Raw genomic sequence first — 23111 nt, forward strand, 5'->3', positions numbered from 1 at the left:
TTGACACATTCTTAGCTAAACCACCATCAATTCTTGGCGCATTTTTTTTAAACGTGGATGAAAGGGGGAAAATTCTGTATGAAAATTGATACGGTTAAGGGGTCACTACTTTCCGTTTTTTATATATATATATATACAATACTTCCTTCCCCCCTCAATTTCCTCCCTGTAAAGGGGGAAAAACGTCGTTTATCAGACAGTTCAGTTTATAAATGTAAAGTCGGTACAGTCTACGTTAAGTCAGATGATACTATTAGTGAAGGTAAAAAGGGTCTAATATTATATAAAATGGAAGACTTTTTATGACATTTTTTTCTCCCGTGCTGAGCAGGGGATAAATACAAACAATAGAAGTATGGGAATTTGTCCATAAAGGGGGTCATATTTTTAAAGGGGCCCATTAAGCCTTGCTTTTTATCGGGGACCAAGCATCCGAACATCTTCCACCCAGCCTCCTTTCGATAAAACAAAAATAGAATTTCGGGCTGATAGAACGTCTTATGGTTTTTGACATAAACTTTCAAAAAAGTAGGCTCAAGAGCAGTCACATTCTGGACAGATGACTCGGCCATCACCACCAGCAAGGACATTTCAAAGAAGACTCTTACGCCATTACGCCCTCTATGTATGTCCGGTTTGAAATATAAATTTTTCATTTACGTCAGTGTTATCGGATTGTCCGTGAAAATAGGAAATTGAATTTGTTATCGTTGTAATTAAGGATGTTGTTGAGAATATTAAACGAAAAGTGGTTAACGATGCTTATACCAATATTAGAAAATCTTCTTAATGTATTTGAATGGGGGGCTGGACAAGGCTGGAGCACTAGATCGACGTATATGCGCACCTAGCGGGAATTTGCGGCGAATTCGAAGGACCAGATAATGTATTTTTTCCGATTAATGACGTAGGTAGGGGGGGGGGGGGTTACTATGGACTAAGAACTCTTTGCACGGACTCTCAATTAACCTGGTGGCGTTAAGGGGGAAGAATACAGTAAAAGCCTATTTTTCGTTCAAAATGAACGTTTCTGTTTTAACAATTACGTCATTGAATTATATTTTTCATATTAGGCTGAACCTACCTCTAGTGCTTAAAATTATTATGATAATTCTAATATTAATAGTTAACGAGATATAAGGTCCTAACTAAAGGGTAGATTGGGCGCTTTCCCAACTTGTTTAGCTCCGGGGGTCCAAATTAAAACGTTATAACTTAATTACTTTTAAATTTCAAATTGTCAAACTTATTTAAGTCACTAAACAAGAGGCTGTTCTACACATAAATATAAATTTTATAAGTGGAAATACATAATTAAAAGAGTTCAGCTTGAAATAGCGCAAAAGTAGACAATGGCCACTGTAGTCTTCCCCCTTAAGAAAAGGAAGTGAAGCCGATATACGTTTCAATAACGTTATGTTTTTTGAATATTCAGTCATGCTCGAATCAGTGGAAATCGGTCTATCATGCTCGTCCTTTTTACCAAATATATTTCACAAAGTTAGTCGCTCAACAGCTTTCTTCGTCCACGATCTGAATTTCGCGTCATGTACTCCTGGGATTATATTTGACGTAGAGATGTTCAAATACCATTTTCTGATCGAATCGATTATCAAATATTTCATTTACTAACCACGTCAAATACCAAATTGAAATTTTCAGACGTCGAATAGTTGAACGAATAATACCATATAGTTTTTGGAATACCAAATAGTTGAACGAAAAATACCAAATAGTTTTTCGAATACCAAATAGTTTTTCGAATACGAAATAATATTTCGAATACCAAATAGTATTTCGAATACCAAATAGTTGTTCGAATACCAAATAGTATTTCGAATACCAAATAGTATTTCGAATACCAAATAGTTGTTCGAATACCAAATAGTATTTCAAAAACCAAATAGTATTTCGAATACCAAATAGTATTTAGAATACCAAATAGTATTTAGAATACCAAATAGTATTTCGAATACCAAATGGTATTTTGAATCCCAAATAGTATTTCGAATACCAAATAATTTGACGTATTCGTTGCTGTCTTGATTTTAGAGTTTTAGTTTTATTTTGCTGCTCTAGAGAAATAAGAGACCTAACAGCTGACTGGGCACACTTACAAGCTTACAGGGCTACATTGTTACGCCTCAGAAATGGGAATAAAGTAAATGTTTCCAATCATGGCGTTTGCAACGACACCCCCAGGGCCGTGTTACTGACTAGGCAATTTAAGAAATTGCCTAGGGCCCACGACTTCAAAGGGCCCTGATTCTAAAGGTAGGTTTCCTTACAGTTATTTAAGGAAAAAAATAAATCCTACATTGGGAACCCGGTTAGAAGACCAAAGCTGGTTTTTATTATTCGACCAGTTTGGCCAACTATTTTAAAAGAAACCACCTATGGACTGTGAGAAGGATGATAAAATACGCGAAAAAGTAGATTAGTCCATAATTAATAGGGATAATATAGCTGAATCCTAAACAAATTTGAAGAAATTAAAAAAACTTACTAATAACTCGTACCAATAGGTCTTCGAGCAAAAAACGCGAAACTCGGATCAAATTTAGTTTATTACTCGATGATCTATTTGATCCGAGTTTCGCGTTTTTTGCTCGAAGACCTATTGGTACGAGTTATTAGGACGTTTTTTTTTAATTTCTTCAAATTTGTTTAGGATTTAGCTATATTATCCCTATTAATTATGGACTAATCTACTTTTTCGCGTATTTTATCATCCTTCTCACAGTCCATAGGTGGTTTCTTCTAACTTAACTTATCGTATATTCTATTCTCCACCACACTCCCCCTTTTCGGCTTTCCGTTGCTATATGCAACGCGTTTTGAAATTTTTAATGTTTAGGCTTAGTTTCTCCTTTAGATTTGACAGTCGCCAGCCAGATTTCCCGCACGGTACTGATGAGTTCCAAATAGAACGAAACCGGTCTACCGTTGGAATTTCTGGCTATTTATTTAATTTAATTTTAATTTAGTTTATTACTCGAAGATCTATTTGATCCGAGTTTCGCGTTTTTTGCTCGAAGACCTATTGGTACGAGTTATTAGTAAGTTTTTTTTAATTTCTTCAAATTTGTTTAGGATTCAGCTATATTATCAATATTAATTATGGACTAATCTACTTTTTCGCGTATTTTATCATCCAACTATTTTAAATACCAAAATGTTTTCTACAGCCCTTTTCCAATATTCGACTATTTGATAAGCAAAAATGAATATTCGTGAATATTTTCCAGGACTATTCGATTTCTACATTTCCAGATTACTCTAACAAAGTTGAAACTTTAGTAATATATCCATTGATTTGTAACTTATCTTTGGAAAAAGTAAACAAAATATTTACTTGTGTAGGAAACCTCTCTAAAATATTGTTTTCAATAAAATAGATGACTTCTTACAAAAGTTTTATAAACATAATAGTAAAAGTTTTTAGCGTTTAGCCCAGATCAAAGTTTATTTCATTTTCGCATCAACATATTAGATCAGTTTGTGTAAATATTTTTTAAATTAATAATTAGCTTCTTCAATGCTTGACTAAGATCAAAGTGCGTTATATTTTAGAATTAAAAAACTTAGATATTTTAATTTAAAAATAAGCTTCTTTGTCGCTTTGCTTAAGATCAAAGGGTTGTTCATTTTCGTATCAACGAAATAGACGACTTTGTACAAATATTGCTTTTTAAAATTTAATGATATTTAAGCATCTTCAAAGTTTGGCTAAGATCAAAGTGCAGTATATTTAGCTTGAAAAAACTGTATTTTTTAAATTTTAAAATAAGCTTTTACGTTGTTTGGCGAAGATCAAAGTGTGGTTCATTTTCGCATTAACTTAATAGATGATTTTTTTTTTAATATTTTTTAATTAAAAATAAGCTTGTAAGATCAGAGAATAGTATGTTTTCGCATCCACAAAACTTGTATTTTTTATTTAAAAATAAGCTTCCTCAAACGCTTGATTAATAAAATAGATGACTTTGTAAAAATATTTTTTTTAAATTTAATACTAAGCTTCTTTATCGTTCGGCTAAAATCAAAGTGTAGGTAATTTTCGCATCAACAAAGCAGACGACTTTATATAAATTTGGATTCTAATTAGCTAATTTGTTTTGCTAAGATCAAAGTGTAGTATTAAACTAAATCCTCGAAATTGTTATTTCAGTCATACATAAACAGAAAGTCTCTAATTTGAACCTGGGTCCCCCTTTGACATGTAATCAGAGATGCAAGCCCCCAGTTTCCTCCACCCTAAAAGCTCCAACCAATCAGGAAGTTCCTCAAAGTTGGAAATTTGGGTGAGAATTTAGGAAAATAGTGTCACACGATACTAGCAACTCTGGCGGGATTTCATCCTTTTGGGGCCAGATTACGCACGTACCTTGTACAATGCCGCAACTATAGTATCGCGCCGCGAAGGGGGTAAGTACCGTGGATGGGGGATAAAGTCGTTTCTCAGATTACATGGCTTCAATTTAAGCCACAGTCACACGACGGACTAAATTGGTTCAATACTGAGTTTAAAACTACCTATTGAAAACGGTTTCGATGCTAGTATATTCGAAGAAGTTCACACGGGCCTTTTATTAAAGGCCTAGGTTTTTTTTAACTTAGTGGAGCACAAATACCCTGGTGGTAGGCCAACCGTTGAACATGTTGGCCTAATTTAAAGGGGGACAGGCAGAAGAAAACCTAGGCCTTAAGACAATTCACTCCTCTCGTTCAAGTGATTAATCATAGGTGAGTTCTGTGTAAAGGCCACGCTATAGAGGGATACTTGGGAATAGGGACGGGACACCGGTGGCGGAAGTATGACAACCACCCGTTGGGGGAATTGTGGCTTACCAGATGCCTGACATTACAGGACTTCACAACTAGTGTTAATCTTTATTGCGTGCTTGTTATTTTAATAAAGCAGTATACACGACGACATAAAACATAAACTGTAGTCTAATGATTCCAATCTGGCTTTTACCACGGTTGTAGTATCGTCCAATCACTTCATGTACCCTAGTTTATCGCCAGAATATAGCAACAAAATTATTTATTCTTCTTAACTACCCGAAGCGTCTTCGAAACCACCGTAGCCAGCGTTGGCAGACGTACGATAATTATCGCACAGTGCGATAATTTCATCGAAATTTGTAGGGCGTACTATAATTTTCATAGCATACGATATCGTACCGTTATTTCGATAATTCTGCCTTAACGTACGATAATGTACAATAATTTTTAGATTTTTTTATAAACTTACCAACGATTTCCGTTTTATTATTTATTTATATAACTTCTACTTAAAAATGAATGATATGCATTTTATGCCGAACGTGCTGCGTATAGTAGTCCGATTGTAGACCATTGGACCGAAATCCCATTCGTCCGAATGTACCATTCAACCGAATTCCAATCGACCGAAAACCGCGTTTGCGCGGTTTTCATTCAATATACCGTTAGTGATACATATTTATATATCGTAGGTTACGTGACGATAGTATATCTAATTTGGACTAAACTATGTCTTAAATATTTATTATTTCGTACCGACGTGTATTTTTAGACCTTTTTCCCTTGAAATTTGATATTTTCCGGGTTTAATTTTGGAAAATAACCTTGATAAGACCCGACGTTAAATAGTTGCCTACCATATCTAACCTAACCCAACCCAACCCAACCTAACCTAACCCAACCCATCCTAACCTAACCCAACCTGAACTAACCTACCCGAAGTGAAAACGAACCAGATTTAAATTTCCCATTCAACTGAATCCCGCCATGTTGGGCTATAAACGAAAATACTTTTCGGTTCAATGGGATTCGGTCAAACGGGATTCGGTCCAATAGTATACAACCCGTAGTCCTGAGTGTGAGTTTATTACTCCTAGCTGTTACCGCATTTTTTAATAAATTTTTAAAGATATTAAGTTCAGTTAATAATGATAATAGGCATTTTGTTTATTTCCCTGAAATAAAACTCCTGTAGGGCTTTCAAAAAAGTAATCTAAATTCAACGCATTTATGTATGAATTCAAATTTAGCGCCAAAAAGAAATGTGCGATAATTTTCCAGGAAAATCGATAATTTTTTGGCCTAGATACGATAATTTCAGATTTTTGATCTGGCAACGCTGAGCGCAGCTGAACCGAGTTTACAACAAGTATCTTCGTACTCAATTAGGTATTTAACTAGTCAGTTAGTGGGTTGTAGTAATGTATCACTCTTCGCAATGAAGTCCATAGGTGGTTCCTTTTAACTTAACAGTGGGTAGTAGCGTGACCGTGGCTTTAGTGACTTTCTGCTAACGTCTATTTACTTTTGTTAGAGTAATATCAGAAGTAAACGAACAGAAGTTATCGAAATAGCGCTCAGAATCGGAGGGCGTTTTCCTTACGAAAATGATGAGCAAATCGAGTCAAATAAAAGCTAATTTCCATCCCCGTCTTTTGAAGCGATAAATTGCACTTGGGAATTGTGGGTATAACTATTTCTATGTATAAAAATTGGTTTCATATAAACAAATACGTTTTTTTTTTCGGCCCAGGAGTGCGCAAAATTTCAAATTCGAGATCAAAATGTAACTTCAAAAAGAAAACGCCTCCAACATTGGGATTATAGCAGTCTGATAACTTCGGTTAATTTACTTTTGGTCAGGGTAGGCACAATTTTGCCAAGGGTGGAAAAAACTACATTTTCCGTGGTTTTTTCCACCTATTTTTTTCCTGTTAAAAACCGTGTGGAAAATCGTACTTCCATGGTTTTTCCACCTCTAGTGGCAAAATTCAATAAAAAATAAATAATAAAAGCAGTATATTCTTCTATTCTATTCACTCTTCTTCTGGCCTTATTTTCATCGCTCCTATTTGCAATGACCAAATTAGTCACTTAATAGATATATCAATGATTAATTTAGCATGAAACGAAAATATGAATGAATATTTTCCGGTTTTTACCAGTTTTTCCCACATGTCCCGTCAAAAACCGGTTTTTGACGGGTTTTTGCCAACCCTGCTTTTGTTAATATTAACTGTTATCGTCGATTCTAGAGGTCGGTAACGGTTAATCATTATCCATGATTAAATTGATTTTGTTGGGAAAAAATGTAAACAAAGAAATTTACCGGTTAATATTTCGGAAAATGATTAAAAAACATGTATTATTCGTAAAATTTGAGCTTTTTATCGAAAAAAACGTCGTTTTTCCGATTAATTTTACAAATTTATCAAAAAATTAATCGGATAATACAGAAATATAAATTACTTGATCAAAACGTTTTACGAATAATTTTGAGAGCTTTATCTATTGAATAAAAGTTAACCATCCCCGACCTCTAGTCGATTCAAATAAAACCTATAGTCTTAACTTGTCCACGGTATACGTAAAATATCTCGCAAATTGATTGCGAGACATTTTTCAAAGAGAAAGGAAAAGGAGTAGTAGCAGGATGCGGAGAATATGCATAAACATTAAGGCAAGCTTGTGGTGGGAGGCGATACATATTTTCGTCGCCCAAAGGAAGTGATTTTGGCGGTTACGAGTGAATAACAACAGCATGCCACCGATTTACCAATCAAAGAAGCACTCCCCTACAGCCCTACAAATGTCAATGCTAGAAAATCGTTCGAGCCGTATGTCGTTTATTTTGGGTATTATAAAGAAGAGATCCATAGCAACAAGCAGGGGCACTGAGCGGGGCGATAGATAAGCGACTTATCCGCGTAGAGTGACAAAAACACCTGTCGGACAGATAATAATTCCAGGATGCTTGGCTATTCCTTAGTTAAGGGGACAGTGAATCACGTCATAGCATTCTCAAATGTCGATAATTTTCCAGTACCCCTACCTAAGCTAACGGTAGTTTCAAATCGCGATGATAAAAAAGGTTTAGCCACTCTTACTTTCTTCAACGATTTTCTTATTAAATGGATCCAGTCTGATCAAGTCCTCGTTTTGATGGGCGTCAACGGTTTGAAAAGTTAGTATATATTTTTTTGATGATGAAATAGTATTTGTTATTTAATACCATAAGTAAGACATAAAACCAAGTTGATATACGGTAATCAGTTATAAGTATAGATTAATCCGAAAGTGTAATTTATCGTTTGAAAGGTCATATTTTAATCGAAACAACGTTTTAACAATAAAATGTATAGACGGTGTTCAATTTCTGGATATTTACAAACGTAAATTTCTGGATATTTACTGAGGGAAATTTCTGGATATTTACTGAGGGAAATTTCTGGATATTTACTGAGGGAAATTTCTGGATATTTACTGAGGGAAATTTCTGGATATTTACTGAGGGAAATTGTTTGATATTTACAGAGGTGAATTTCTAGATATTTACAAAGGGAAATTTCTGGATATTTACAAACGGAAATGTTTTGATATTACAAAAGAAAACTTCGGGATATTTACAAAACGAATGTTTCTGGATATTTACTGAGGGAAATTTTTTGATATTTACAAAGGTGAATTTCTGGATATTTACTGAGGGAAATTGTTTGATATTTACAGAGGGGGATTTCTAGATATTTACAAAGGGAAATTTCTGGATGTTTACAAAGGGAAATGTTTTGATATTACAAAAGAAAATTTCGGGATATTTACAAAACGAATGTTTCTGGATATATACAGAGGGAAATTGTTTGATATTTACAGAGGTGAATTTCTAGATATTTACAAAGGGAAATTTCTGGATATTTACAAAGGTTTAGCCACTCTTACTTTCTTCAACGATTTTCTTATTAAATGGATCCAGTCTGATCAAGTCCTCGTTTTGATGGGCGTCAACGGTTTGAAAAGTTAGTATATATTTTTTTGATGATGAAATAGTATTTGTTATTTAATACCATAAGTAAGACATACAACCAAGTTGATATACGGTAATCAGTTATAAGTATAGATTAATCCGAAAGTGTAATTTATCGTTTGAAAGGTCATATTTTAATCGAAACAACGTTTTAACAATAAAATGTATAGACGGTGTTCAATTTCTGGATATTTACAAACGTAAATTTCTGGATATTTACTGAGGGAAATTGTTTGATATTTACAGAGGTGAATTTCTAGATATTTACAAAGGGAAATTTCTGGATATTTACAAAGGGAAATTTTTTGATATTACAAAAGAAAATTTCGGGATATTTACAAAACGAATGTTTCTGGATATTTACTGAGGGAAATTTTTTGATATTTTCAAAGGGAAATTTCTGGATATTTACTGAGGGAAATTGTTTGATATTTACAGAGGGGGATTTCTAGATATTTACAAAGGGAAATTTCTGGATGTTTACAAAGGGAAATGTTTTGATATTACAAAAGAAAATTTCGGGATATTTACAAAACGAATGTTTCTGGATATTTACAGAGGGAAATTGTTTGATATTTACAGAGGTGAATTTCTAGATATTTACAAAGGGAAATTTCTGGATGTTTACAAAGGGAAATGTTTTGATATTACAAAAGAAAATTTCGGGATATTTACAAAACGAATGTTTCTGGATATTTACTGAGGGAAATTGTTTGATATTTACAGAGGTGAATTTCTAGATATTTACAAAGGGAAATATCTGGATATTTACAAAGGGAAATTTTTTGATATTACAAAAGAAAATTTCGGGATATTTACAAAACGAATGTTTCTGGATATTTACCGAGGGAAATTGTTTGATATTTACAGAGGTGAATTTCTAGATATTTACAAAGGGAAATTTCTGGATATTTACAAAGGGAAATTTTTTGATATTACAAAAGAAAATTTCGGGATATTTACAAAACGAATGTTTCTGGATATTTACTGAGGAAAATTTCTGGTTATTTACAAAGCGAAATTTCTGGTTATTTACAAATTGAAATTTCAGGATATTTACAAAACGAATGTTTCTGGTTATTTACAAATTGAAATTTCTGGTTATTTACAAAGCGAAATTACTAGATATTTTCAAAATGAAATTTCTTGATATTTACAAAGATAAGTTTATGGATATTTCCGAAGGGAAATTTATGGATATTTCCGAAGGGAAATTTATGGATATTTCCGAAGGGAAATTTATGGATATTTACAAAACTAAATTTATGGATATTTGCAAAATGAAATTTCTTGATATTTACAAAGATAAGTTTATGGATATTTCCGAAAGGAAATTTATGGATATTTCCGAAAGGAAATTTATGGATATTTACAATGGGAAATTTATGGATATTTCCAAAAGTAAATTTATATATATTTACAGTTGAAATTTATTTCGAGTAACCTTAACTAGATGAGTATTAAATAAAATTTATTTAAACTAATAATAAAAAATGTTTCAGTGATATTTAAGACGTACCAATTTTTTCTAACCCACTAATTTTCTTTAATAAGATATTTCGACTGGTATAATATTACGGCAAACACTTTTACCAACCTTGGATATAATTAATTTCCTCCCAATTTCCTAAAAGTGATCCCTGACCTTTTCCGGTCACGTTTCTCACTACGCCACTGTTTCCTTAACCTTCGAGATCTCACCCACTGTTACAAATTCTGACAATGAGCGCGAATAAAAACAACGGAATCAAAGATCTTCCATTCCTTTAGGGAGGGAGGGGCGCTAACGTAAGAAACAACCCCCCCCCCCCCTATTGGCATATAGGTGGTTGGTCGTAGACTTAATAAATTCGGAATTCAAAGAGAGTGAAGAGAAAGTTTCCGAATGCCTTATTTAAAGCGCAGCTGCGGACTATAGTCGGATAAACACTCAACAGACAACGCGGACGAAGATGAAGATAGCGGATTGCGATGCCGGCTCGTTTCCACATTCGGAGGTGATTTCTTAAAGGGACTATAGCGGCGCGCGTGGCTTTCAGTGAACGCGTATCGACTGAGAGGAGAAAACAGGCGTCCAATTGGCACAAATCGAGAGGGGAGGTTCGAGGGGGGGGAGTGCTCCTCCACGCCACCTTCATCCGTTCGGGAAGGCTCCTCCAAAGACCATTCTCGCGAATCAAAGGGAACAGAGAGTTCCGCCCGCTCCGTCGTCGAGAGCGCTGGTTTCGGATCCTCTCTCTGGCTCTCCGCGAGATCGGCAACGTTTTCACAAGCCGCTCGGTACAGCGACCGAACGGATGCTGCTTCGACCATCCCGACAATATCCCCTTTTACGCAACATTTACCGTAACATCCCCCGACATATCCCTTAATCAAACATCGTCGTGATCCGTTTAAAAATAAGATAGGCCATCGGGGATTAAAAAAACAATCGACTAGTACTTAAAAATAAATCGTGAGCTCTTAGTCGTTGAAGTTTCGAAGCAAAGTCACGACTGACTGGTGGCGCGGGTAAGCGGCGGAGGGACAAAGATTCCAGTCGCACGCCTCGAAGCGAAGTGTGGCGAGACGTCGGGGAAGAACGCTTGAAGTGGGGCCGAAATGAGGTCGCGAGGAGCGGAAGACGAGGAGGAAGAGAATTCAGGTAAATGAGACGCGCTTTCTTTGCAAGTTCTCTTTGTCTTTAAGCACTTCCCTTTTATCTGATTTTAAACGCCACGTTCCGAGAGAGAATTCCCAGTCTCGCGTTTACCCCACGCGTTTCTTAAAGGGCTCGATTGTGTTTCTAAGACAAAGGTATACCTGTTCGGAATGGATGGGATGGAAGTGTTATAGAAATGATACCCTCGAGACGCGCTCGTTATTCTCCGTTAACGCGATATTTATATTACCTTGTCAAATATTCTAATTTCTCCGAAAATGATAACGGATTATATTAGAATAGAGCTATGAGGTTTTGAGAGCTATTTATCTAGACAGAATCTGACAAATATTCCCCATCTATCGAACCTTCCAAGATTAAATTTGATAATTAAACAGTAGGACCGCATTATTTGCAGAAGCCTCGAGAGAAATTAAATTTAAGCCAACGTCTGCGAGTCATACTTTACTAGAATATGTTTACATCGGTTGAGATTCAATTATTTATCGGATGACAGTGCTAATTAAATGGGCACTGAAATTCAACTGAAGTTTTGTCAAATATTTGTACACTGATATTTTTCTTATTAAAATCACTGTAATGGATAAAATATTAGCCAAATTTAACTGATAGTTATTAAAAAATTAGCCAAATTTAACCGATAATGTTAAAAAATTGGTAAATGTAACATATAATCGCAAATAATATAAACATATTAGCTAACTTTTTCGGATAATTTAAAAATGATAGCAAAATTTCACGGATATTTTTAAAATACAAATTTTTTTGACAAATTTAACAGATAACAAAAATATTAACCAAATTTGACAGATAACATAGAAATATTAGCCAACATTAACAGATAACATAAAATTATTAGACAAATTTAACAGATATATCCCTAAATGCATCTTATCATCGCGCAAAAATGTTATCTAAAATGATATATTACAATCTAACTGCAAATGTAACAAAACTAAATGTTAGCGGTTATTTAACAGTTAAGATAAAAAAAATAGCAAAATTTAACAGATAGTCTAGAGAGGGATAATCTTATCTTCGTGTAGAAAATTCTATTTAAAAAAGAGATATTTACATACGTAACAAGAATATATGAATCCTACTGTTGAGAAAATATGTTGGTATCGTTTCGCGGTCATAATTCAGGAGATAAGCTTTAGTGCCATTGAAATATGGTTTCTTGTCATGCCAAAACAGTAGTAATAAAAAAGGTAAGGAGACAAAATGACCTTGCAAAGGGAAAAGACTTTTGTGATTTATGATTGGATAAACAAGCGATTTAATGTTGATGGAGTGACTCAGTCTCGAATTTTGAGTCGACGAAATACGCTCCCGCGGCGTTGTTAAAGTTCACCTATGACCCCGAGCGCCCCAAATCATAATCATACATCACTTTCCTTTTCTCTTATGTCCAACCCCCCGAAAAATAAGGTCTGTGGTGTAAGCCTAAAAAATATATCAAAAACACACCGTTGTCTAAAATTTAAATATTAATTTTAACTTGCAGGGATAGAAACACTATGGTACGAATTATAAAACACCGTTTAATCTTACATACGTGGCGTTGGGGAATGTTGTTCCAATACAGCCTAGGATATTCATGTGAAACACGTAACTTCGCTGGCTTCATTTGATATGTCAAAATACGTTTCCCAATATAAATTGTGCAGGGTGAAATATTTAATAATGACTTTCAAAATTAATACATTGGGAAAATATGATTTATAAACAATTAAATATACTTCGATTTAACTTCGATAGACAAAGTAATGCACGGGTTAAAGTTTGACCCATCATTTAGGAGAGTCAGAAGGGGACTCAATACTATGAAAATTCTAAATAGTCATTGCATAGACGACAAAATTTTTAAAAATATTTACCCCCTCCATATATATCTTATGATTTTAATAATAAATGTAAAAAAACAATGTTTTATATATTTGTAGTATGTACACTTTTTCTAAACTATGAAAATTCTAAATAGTCATTGCATAGAAGACAATTGTTTTTATTTTTTTCCCCATCCATATATATAAACTTTTAAAAATAAATTTAAAAATAAGAATTGTTTTTATATATTTGTATTATCTTCACTTTTTCGTATTAAAGGGAATATAGCCTGCAAAACTATCTTTAATTTTTCAAATTTCCCTGTACAGTGGCCCCAAACATTTAAAAAACCAAAGGCAAGAGCGGCCAGAGGTGCAAACGTTGGTGTTCCACACCAAATACCTGTGATTATATTCCCTTTAAGCATGCTTAATAAGCCACTGCTCCAATTATAAACAGCTTCGTACCTGCGAAGGTTAACTTTCCATTTTTATAGCCTTAATGGATACTTCTCTGTAAAGAACTATATAATAAACTTCTGCTATAAAGTCCTCATTTTTCCTCTATCGGCAATATGTACAGTTTCACGTTTTGAGGGTAGAGGGGGCGGCACGTCAAAAGTTTGATATTTCAACCGGAACGCTTTGAACCGGAAATGTGTGCCTTTTTCTGTGGAAAATCCTCCATCCGAGCTGGCCCTTTCTTCGGAGATCTCTTGACCCTTCTCCAAGAGGGGGGGGGGGCGAGAAATTGACGTAACCTCCCCGTTTAAGCCGACTCGGCGATACGACGTCAAGTATTGAGAGTTAGCTCCCCCGTCTCATAGTAGCACTCAACCATAGCTAGCCTACTGGTCCGATTTCGTCTCGAGACGTTTTTTTATATATATTTTTTATATATTTTTTCCTAACTACAAGTATAAACCTTCTTTAAAGGCAAAAAAAGGCTACAAAAAAATGTTTGACAGTCGAGTACAAATAGGGGGGGGGGATAGAGGATTAACGTGTAGAATAAATTGTTAATCTATATCCAAATCACCGCCGGCAGGCGTGTAACTACGCTGTCATTTAATTTCAGACGCACTTTACAAACATTAAGATGTCGTAGAAATTTTAGTGCACACAGTCTCTTTGGTGTGCTCAGTAATCGGTATTGAAGATAAATTTAACAATTGTTTTGAAATTACCCTGTCCATTAGCGCTATAAAGGAAAATAATAATTTTTAAAAATGGGCTCTTTTCAATCACGTACCCTGTCCACTAAGAACAATATTTTAGTCACCTATCCACAGAGATCAATATTATAATCACCCTGTTCACCAAGAACAATATTTTAGTCACCCTGTCCAATTATAACAATATTTTAGTCACCCTGTCCACTTAGAACAATATTTTAATCACCCAGTCTACTTAGAATAATACTTTAGTCACCCTGTCCACTAAGAACCATATTTTAATCACCCTGTCCACTTATAACAATATTTTAATCACCCTGTCCACTTAGAACAATATTTTAATCACCCTGTCCATTTCGAACAATATCTTAATCACCCTGTCCACTTAGAACAATATTTTAATCACCATGTCCCCTTAGAACCATATTTTCTTCACCCATTACAACGTTTTTCAATTACCTATCCGTAAGTGAACACCTTAGAAACACCGCAAAAATAAGGACAACCAGCCAGACAATTTCGATGAAACCAAGCAAGTTTTTATGGGAGAAGAATTCGACGAACTCGGGGGAAAACCTCTTTAACCAGTGGGGAGAGAACTTGCAAATCCAACACGGAAGTGCCACAAGCTGTGATCAAACCTTATCAGGGAAAATTAGCCACCCCTTATAATTAAACATTTGACTACAAGAGCCTTTATTGTGTACAATTTTTATTGAACAACAGAGTTTGTTGACTTTGCCACAATAGAATTGACGACGACAAGTTTTTGATGGATGGGTAATCAATCAAATGGGAAACGTTGCTTTTGTTGATACGGGAGAAGATTGATTTGATTTATTTTAAATAATTAGTTTCCTACGTATCATTTATACGCAATATAAAAGTCGGTGCATTTCGATGGTCCTTCTGAGTAGCAATTTCACTTAATGGCAAAGCACTAAAAACCCTGGGACTCGCGGTTGGAGCCTCTAAAGCTTTGGAAACGTTAAATGATAATAATTTTCACTTTTATAATAAAAACCCTAGATTTCTAATTTCTTTGGTATTTATGAATATTTTTAAATTCAGTTTAAATAGGATAATTTACACTAAAATATTTATTTGTATTTCAGTAAATTTCGAGTCTAATTTGATACAAAAGTAATATTTATTAAGTGCAAATCTTTTACCTTTGTTTCATTAAGCATTTTAGGAAGTAACTGTTAATCAAAATTAAAAACTTAAATATCTCAGTAAGAAGCAACTCTTAGTCATTTTTTGGTAATTAATTTTTAATTTTACTAGGTTTTAGTTATGGTTCATACACTCACGAAGCAATGAAATTTAAAAATCATAGGCAATAGTCAAAGTTTATAAAATGTACACGTTTGTGAAAACAGAAAAATGGCCTAACAAAGTGCATCGAAAGACTTTTCCTATTTACTCACCGCGAAAGAGATAAATAATTCAAGAAGAATTGTTTTAAAATGCACATTCAAAAGGAGCCAAATCTTTTCCACAGCCATCTGGTTTCAACCTTTGAACTTTCACCGTCGATAAAAGAATAAAATACAGAGAATTAATACCACCGTAGTTCATATATCCGGCAAACGCCAACAGTTGCGAAATAGTATCGGAGATAAAAATTGAGCTTCTCAATATAAATAGTAATAACTAATAATAATAAACCGCTAGGTTAATACCCAAAGAACAACCATAGGCCCAAGTCCTCTAGCGACCTTTAAAACCATTAATTCAGGTGGCCGGGTTACAACGCGTAGGAGGGTGGTGACAAGCCCTTCATGTCACGCGAGCCAACAGCTCCCTACACTCACTATTAACGTTAAAAGTGGTTTTCCCTCGAGTTCTTTGGTTTCCCCATTCATAAAAACCTATATAGGTTAACGGTTTTGCGTAAAAATGACAATATTACAAATTTTAATATGAATAAGTTGGAATTCCTCGCCTTTGGTCTGTAAAAAAAAAAACTATACTAAATAAAATATTCCGCTAGAGGCGCTCAACTCATACAAATATCATTGGCTCGTAGGTTAACCATGGATAGTTGATTTTAGAGGATCGGTAAAAAGCCTGGTTTTTAGCCCCCGTAAACCAATCACACTAAGGGAGTCGGCCAAGGTTATTTGAAAAAAAAAACAAGTGTCGCTAAGAGTGGACGATACTGTTCGAAAAAAGAAAAAAGATAAACACGAAGTACATTTTTACGCCAAAAGGTATTTTTTCTCGTTTTTATAAATATGATATACTAAATATCAGTTGATAGTTTTTATTGAATTAAAAACCATAATTAAAAATTACTAAAATATAAAGCGCAAAAAATTACGTAACAATATCAACCGCATTAGATTGCCATTTTGAAATTTTAAGATCACGTGGTACAAACGACCTTGCAAGACTCCCTCGGAGTCTCTCGAGCTGATTGATACGCGGGGATAAATAAAAAGCACTGTGGAAGGGTATCGAAAACCTGTCCTCTTAATAGGTGTTTTCGTAAATCCGACGCTTCACTTTTTACTGTTGGGAGTACTGCCAACCGAGGCATTTTTTAGTTGGCCGTAATAGACGTTTTTTTTTCGGTTTCGTCTAAAGTGTCTCCTGCTAAAGTTTATGTTTTTTTACTTAGACCGTTTCGATCGATTCACCATCTTTTTAGGTTAAATTGTTATTTAATAAACTATAAAATTATTAGTTAAACATTTAAAACTTATCTTGAAAGTTTCAAGATAAGATAAATTGCTTTTCTTGTATATCTAAAGGTATGTACCATATGCAAACTTTTGATAGTGCCATTATTTCCGATAGGCCTTGTCCTACGTAAAGAAAACCCTAAAACTACACGACAAAAAATATAAAATATATTAAAACCTACCTAGGAATATTTTCATTTAAAAAAACGAAGCTGGTTTCACACTCGACGGAAAATATGCCGGAAAGACGATAATAAACGCCGAGCTGAAAATTGATTCCCATTCGATATACCGCTAACGTTCAACTTTACGCTGCTAATTTTCCGTCGAGTGTGAAACCAGCTTTACTCGTTTCTATGACGTTTTTGTGACGTCGACCCCAACAGTAAAACAAGATCGTCGGTGGGGAAAACAATTTGCTTATTCAGATATTTACAGTCCATGGGTTAACATAGAAACTTTAGCGCGAACAGAGCGTGATCAAAGTTGGCCGTGCTTGGGCCTAAGGTGGGGCCTTGGATATTAGCCTAGCTGATTATTATTGTTATTTATTACAAGTTTATATACATATATATATTAGTACATAAATAATAAAAAATAAATAAACTGTGAACGTTGGTTAGCATTGTGATGATCTAAAAGAAAGTATAATTTTCAATGAAATCGGGCCTAATTTAAGAAATAAATAAAATTGTTTGGCGAAAATTGATAAATCAGAAAAATAGTCAAATGTCCGAATATTGGAATATTGCGAGGGGCAGGTCACTTCCTTGATTAACGACGCACTCCTCAAAATATTAAATCCGAATTAATCGTGATTATTTTGATTAAATTCAATTTAATCACGATTAAGTTGATTAAGTCACGTTTAATCATGATTAGAATGTTTAAATCTGATTTAATCATGATTAAATGATAAAATCTGATTAAAATGATTAAATCTGATTAAAATGATTAAATCTGATTAAAATGATTAAATCTGTTTAAAATGATTAAATCCTGATTAAAAAATTATATCGTGATTAGTATGATTGAATCGTACTTTAGTTTTGATTTTAATGATAAATTCTCTATTCGTCCGATTATATTGATTAAATCGTGATTAAAATGATTAAATCTAATTAAAGTGATTAAATCTAATTAAAATGATTAAATCTAATTAAAGTGATTAAATCTAATTAAAATGATTAAATCTAATTAAAATGATTAAATCTAATTAAAATGATTAAATCTAATTAAAATGATTAAATCTAATTAAAATGATTAAATCTAATTAAAATGATTAAATCTAATTAAAATGATTAAATCTAATTAAAATGATTAAATCTAATTAAAATTATTAAATCTAATTAAAATGATTAAATCTAATTAAAATGATTAAATCTAATTAAAATGATTAAATCTAATTAAAATGATTAGATCATGATTAGAATGATTAAATCTCGTTTAAATGATTAAATCTAATTAAAATGATTAAATCTAATTAAAATGATTAAATCTAATTAAAATGATTAAATCTAATTAAAATGATTAGATCTAATTAAAATGATTAGATCTAATTAAAATGATTAAATGTAATTAAAATGATTAAATATAATTAAAATGATTAAATCTAATTAAAATGATTAAATCTAATTAAAATGATTAGATCATGATTAGAATGATTAGATCATGATTAGAATGATTAGATCATGATTAGAATGATTAGATCATGATTAGAATGATTAGATCATGATTAGAATGATTAGATCATGATTAGAATGATTAGATCATGATTAGAATGATTAGATCATGATTAGAATGATTAGATCATGATTAGAATGATTAGATCATGATTAGAATGATTAAATCTCGTTTAAATGATTAAATCCTGATTAAAAAGATTAGATCATGATTAGAATGATTAAATCTCGTTTAAATCGTGATTAGATTTTCTAATCTTGATTAGATTTTCTAATCTTGATTAGATTTTCTAATCTTGATTAGATTTTCTAATCTTGATTAGATTTTCTAATCTTGATTAGATTTTCTAATCTTGATTAGATTTTCTAATCTTGATTAGATTTTTTAATCTTGATTACCCTGATTTAATCACGATTACCCTGATTTAATCATTTTACTATGATTAAGACGCACCCAAAATGGAAGTGACCTGCCCCTCGGAATATTGAGACCATGTTATTAACTATAATAACTGTAGCGGATAAAGAGTTACACTGTGGACTACACAGTAGATGAATCTAATACACACAAATCCATAATGGGATTGTATGTAAGAAACATTACCCGCGTCTAAGAACGCCTTTTTTCATGTATTCCGGACGTTTGTTGAACTCTTAACCTCCCTAATATGTTTTTTTTTCTCGCACCAACGATTTTTTAACGTTATTTTTTATGACCGAGGTTCTATCGCCTTTTTTTTGGCTCTCACCAGACCCGTCACGTGTTTTTTAAATCATCAATTTTCTCCCGTTTTCAGAGTTCCGACACTCTAGGGAAATACCTCACTTTTATTAAGAACAGATGGTCTGTTAATGGCCTCATTAAATCCCTTACCTGCCTACGTCTTTTGTTTTACAGCTTTTATCCGTGGCATAGGCTTCGTGCGTAGTTTAAATTTTGGTCAAAAGTATCGCCGCCTACCGACCGAATTTTAAATGGAATTTATGAACATTCTCTCTGCGCAACAACCGAGAGTTTCAACCGAAAACATTGAAATTCAAAAGTCGTCTGCTTTTTCTTCACATATTTAGTTGCCAATATTAAGACAGATGGCGCTATATTTCCTAGACTTTATTTCGTAGCATATACCGTACTAATTTTTTTTTATGGTTTTGAATTCTTTGGAATAAGCTTACATAAAACTATCATATTTTATACAAAACATTTTAAAAAAACACCACATTTTTAGAGTTTTATTTCTATTAGACAGCTTAAAGGGGAACGGCCAAACTTTTCCAAATATGGCCTTATTTTCATATCAAAAGATTAACAAAACGTTCAATATACTAACACGTACCTTTTTTTGTCTCGGAAAAATAGCTTTTGGCCAAAAAAGTTAAAACGAAAAATAACGCCGGGTGTTTGGGTTTGAATTTTCGCCGCCATCTTAGGGGCTGCCGCCAGCGCCCCTAACCCCGTATGAGTGATTTGCGAACTATCCTAACTTTTTAAATCGCGAAATTTAGGCTTAAGTCTCTCATAACTGGAACGCGCCGCGCGTGCGAAACAAATTTTTCTCGTCTTCAGAAGCGCGCGCTTTTACGTTGTTTTTCTGTCTCACCGACTTCTCACCAGGTGTCGCGGCGGACGCGCGCTTTCGATTTCCCGAAATTTCTTTATTTTATTAAAAATTAACCACTCAATATTTTTTGATGCGGTTTTCGCCATAAATTTTAGTTTTTAATGGGCTATAGGGCAATCTAACTGGTTAAAGCTTGACCGTTCCCCTTGAAGCTACGTGCGCAGGGTTGCCAGATGCATGATCTCGATCGTAAATGTACGATATTTGGACTCTTGGTACGATACGTGATCCCAATAATTTGGCAACTGGTTAGTTTCGTGGATAGGCTTTTACCGTACATCTTCTAACCATTTAGGGACAGAACCGTGAACCGTTTAACCTCTATTGTTTCGGTGCTTAATGGGACTTTCAATGGGGTTGTAGTCCATTTAAAATACGTAATTTGGTCGCCGTTCATCGCATTTACAAAGTTACACTCTGATGACGTTCCAGTGACGTGTTTTGAACCGACTTCCGTTTACTCATAGCACTATTGATAGTCGCTTTAAGCCACTAGTTTGGCTTAACCACTTGATGTGGTTTTTCCCCAAATTCGATCGAAATCGGAACTCTCTACTATAATTTGGAATTAGGAATCTGGCAATTCTGTTCGAGCCACTTCTACCACAAGACTCGTTAGGGTTAGCTACATTTTAACGTTCAGAATAGATCGTTCCTAAAGTCAGTAGGTGAAAATTAAATTATCACTATCTTTTTTATAATAATGAGCTAGGGTAATACCCAAGGCACCACCTAAGTCGTCAAGCGACTTTTTAAGCCATTAATTCAGGTGGCTTCCACTTAAAATATTTCCAAGGGGAAAACCACTAAAATCTGCGATTTATCCATATTAATTTCCATAGGGAAAAGTAGATTTTAAGTAATCAAAAACATTTTTGGTTGCCATGGCAAATCTAAAGCCCGTCGAAGCTTTTCCTTTTGGGAAATTTCAAGTTACATAAAGATTTACTCATCCCCGGAATTTTCACAAAATCGATGAAAATCACCTCGGGTCGTCTGCTTTGTTAGTTTGAAGCTAGTGTGGTCAATCTAGGAATATATCTCGGTAAACATTTAAAGGGGAACGGTCAAGCTTTAACCAGTTAGAAATTTATGGCGAAAACCGCACCAAAAAATATTTAGGGGTTAATTTTTAATAAAATAAAGAAATTTCGGGAAATCGAAAAGCGCGCGTCCGCCGCGACACCTGGTGAGAAGTCGGTGAGACAGAAAAACAACGTAAAAGCGCGCGCTGCTGAAGACGCGAAAAATATGTTTTGCACGCGCGGCGTGTTCCAGTTATAAGAGACCTAAGCCTAAATTCCGCGATTTTAAAAGTTAGAATAGTTCGTAAATCGCTCATACGGGGCTAGAGGCGCTGGCGGCAGCCCCTAAGATGGCGGCGAAAATTCAAACCCAAACACCAGGCGTTATTTTTCGTTTCAACTTTTTGGGCTAAAAGCTATTTTTTCAAGACAAAAAAAGTACGTGTAAGTATATTGAACGTCTTGTTAATCTTTTGATTAAGGCCATATTTGGAAAAGCTTGGCTGTTCCCCTTTAAGACTAGGAGGACGGAGGAAATTGTAACACTTACGTGAATCGCAGTTATAATCTAACGGTATAAGTATAATAATATACTTAAGCTACCAGCTAAAATAGGTTTCACTCGGAACAGGCCAAACTTCGCAATATTTGAATGTAAGGTACGTTAAACAAATAACGTATAACTAAATTGTATTTACCAAACACTCAACCTTCTCCATTTGATACAATATGTAGAGTAGAAACCCGGGGACCCCTGAAAGTTGAGCTTCGGGGCATTAAGTATAAATGGACTAGCGTAAAGCTCCGTTGTTTGTTCCATTTTAGTTATTACCGGCGGTACGAAGCTCAAAATAAATACGGGAGCGTACAATACAGATCTAGATTAAGCCACGGGACAAGATAGCTTTTCTACGTTAGTGACTCGTAATCATCAAGCCTGGAAATATATTTTAACGGTAAACATAGGAAGGAGACAAGAGCTGAGGCCGAAAACCCATTCTGGGCATTGGAGCGACGGTTTCATCTGTTTGGAAATAACTACGTCCCCATCTCATTTCGAGTCATTTCTTTTTGAACTTTGGAGAGGAAAAAAAGTCGACGAAAAAAATCAGAAAGGGACACACGCGCGCATGCGGGGGGGGGGGGGGGGGAGAGCAGTATACCGGAGCTATCACAATTTGTCTTCCGGGACAGTTCATCTCCATTCCTTCTGTCCCAAACGAACCCAGTTCTTTTCCCCTTAAGATATTCTGCTCTCTAGGACAGTTATACTCGTCCGTCTTGACCGAGTAGGCTAGCCGATTACGATACTATTCCGGGCAGGGGCAGTCAAGGTTGTCCCTAAAGAAAGTAAGTTGAATACGAGAAGGTTAGGGTGCGGTTTGCGTATCGGGATTCGAAACCGTGGAAACAGGAATGTAAGGGCCCTGCACCTACACATATTTTTTATCCTTTTTTATACAGGGTGTTTCAAAAGGTTATGCACAAATTTTAAGTAGTTGTAGGGGGTGAGTTGAGAAGTATGCCTGATTTTCCCCATTTTCCTGCGATGAGTTAAAAGAGAGCCAGAGAGCTTCAAAGTGTGGCCTACTAGCCCCTGGAAGTAGGCTGCAA

General features: G+C 34.4%; 1 protein-coding gene across 3 annotated transcripts in view; it reads left to right on the forward strand.

Annotated features, from left to right (window-relative positions):
* Nucleotides 1-8739: 8739 nt before the first annotated feature.
* Csgalnact (Chondroitin sulfate N-acetylgalactosaminyltransferase) overlaps nt 8740-23111 on the forward strand; it is a 35648-nt gene continuing 21276 nt past the window's right edge. The window contains exon 1 of one of the 3 annotated variants that reach the window (XM_090158646.1): nt 8740-8804. The gene's annotated coding sequence lies outside the window, so the exon portion shown is untranslated. Of the gene's footprint in view, nt 8805-10961; nt 11457-23111 lie in introns of those variants that run through there. The other 2 variants (XM_090158645.1, XM_090158644.1) reach the window with 2 other exon arrangements.

The sequence above is a fragment of the Leiobunum rupestre genome, chromosome 9 (assembly GCF_980474605.1).
Source record: "Leiobunum rupestre chromosome 9, qqLeiRupe1.1.hap1, whole genome shotgun sequence".
Lineage (NCBI taxonomy): Eukaryota > Metazoa > Arthropoda > Arachnida > Opiliones > Sclerosomatidae > Leiobunum > Leiobunum rupestre.